Here is a 2,206-nt window from a genome sequence, read left to right as displayed (position 1 = left end):
CATGCTCACAAACACACAAAATGAATAAAATGGTATTAAAATGTTTTAAGTCAGTAACACAGATTATTTACTATTATATTTGGTCTAGTATTTATTCATGAACATTAAGTACCATATGTATTTACATTCCATATTACTTTTCAGTCAGTAATAGACAACATATATGATGTTGGTCTTGGAAGAAAATAATAAAACTGAAAATTTCCTATCATTTAGTGACATTTAAATGTTACATGAATCTTGTTACATTTGTGGTGATACTGTATATATAAACCTACTACACAACCATTCATATAAATGTATAGAACAAACAATATCATTGGGTATATAATAGTGACAATGAACAGCTGTGTTGTTGGTTTTTATATCTACACCACTACATGGTTTATTACATTAGAGTATACTTTTACTTATAAAAAACATAGGTTTGCTATAAATCAGAATGTCACATTTTACTGGCAATGCCTGATTCATCTTATATTTACTATATCTTTGGATTGCATGGAGAAGTTACATGCAATGACTGACCTAAACTATCTAGGTTTGTACAAACGCTCTCTGTGATTTTCTCAGGACAACAAAATTGCTTAGCTATGTTTCTTTGGCCCCATCCGCATTGTTGAGTGTCAAATAGTGATGCATTACTTTTATCTTAGGATATTATTATAGGATAGTATTTTCAGTATTTTCATTATTTACAGCATACTATATATCAAATTTGTATGCCTTTAGTATGTCCCATGCTTCAAATATTGGCTCTTTGCCAGAACCAAAAGAAAAGGATACAGATGCTTAAAATTTATAGTTAATTTCTCTCTATTTGGGCTTTCTTTTGTCTCTGAATATGGTTTCCATGGTTACCTTTCTAGAGAGGGAGAGAATGAGTCAGCAGCGGATGGAAGCTTGCCTTGTGAACTAAGCGAGGGATAAGGTCAGTGAAAACATCAGTAGAAAGGGCAGTAGTCAGATAATTTTCAAAGTTCATTAAAAATAAAGAGGGCTATTATCTCCACTCAGTTCTCCTAGATGTCACAGAATTAGGTTCTTGATTCACACAGGGATATGTGATAGAAAAACCGATGTCATTGCTGTAAATCATAGGGAGCCACAATTTACGTATGCCATCCGCATCTGCTTCCACAGCAGGTGATGTTAATCTCATTCTGCTCTGTGCCTCACACTGACAACAAATACTTTTTATCCACGGAGAATTTTCTTGTCATAGCCTCACTTAGAATTGATGGCTATTCTTCAAAATTAATTATAATTACTTCGAGACTGAATTATCCAATAAAATGCATTTTTAAGTTAAAAAACTCATTTTGTAAAGCTAAAATATAAAGTTCACTAATAGATTTTGTTGTTATTCAGTCAAATATTAAATTTTAGTACTAAGAATAATTATTTGATTTTTATAAACAACAAAATATATTCAATCGAATTAATGCTATTTATTAGAATTTTATTGGTTTATACTGATTTTATTAGTTCATTTTTGTTTTATTGTTCAGGAAACTTTATAATAAAGGCCTATATCCAGTTTTATTTTGACATAAAATAACATGTAAGAAATCTGTAAGTCAACATGACTATTTTTCATTTTTGATATAATCACACTCCAAGCTACATAATGGTAATTTGGATGCAGCATCTCCCCTCTGGCTAAATATCCAAGAGAACTGTAGACAGAGACATACATAACAACTTGCACAAGAATTTCTATAGCAGAACTATTTATAGTAAAGAATTATGACAAATTTATGTGTCCCTCAACCTTAAGAATGATGAACAAAATATAAATGTGGTCGAGTGTACAACGTGATAATATTTAATCATGGAATGGAGAACTGATAGGTATTACACAATGGATGAATCTTGAAAACATTATGGTAATACAAGGTAATCAGACATGAAAGATTTTATTTGCATGGACATTTCTAAAAAGGTAAATCCAGGGACTGGAGAGTGTGCAGTGCTAAGAGTGCCTGCTGATCTTGCAGAGGACTCAGATTTGGCTCCCAGAACCCATATATGATTAAAAACCACCAAAACTTCAATTCCAGGGAATTCGACATCCTCTTCTGGCCCCCGTGAACATTGAATGGATGTGGTGAACTTACATCCATGCAAGCCAAACATCATATGTAGAAAATAAATGCAAATGAATGAATGAAAGAATGAATAAATAAATAAATAAATAAATAAA

The sequence above is a fragment of the Nannospalax galili genome, unplaced genomic scaffold (assembly GCF_000622305.1).
Source record: "Nannospalax galili isolate Female #2095 unplaced genomic scaffold, S.galili_v1.0 scaffold881, whole genome shotgun sequence".
Lineage (NCBI taxonomy): Eukaryota > Metazoa > Chordata > Mammalia > Rodentia > Spalacidae > Nannospalax > Nannospalax galili.
Note: the sequence above shows the minus strand (reverse complement) of the source record.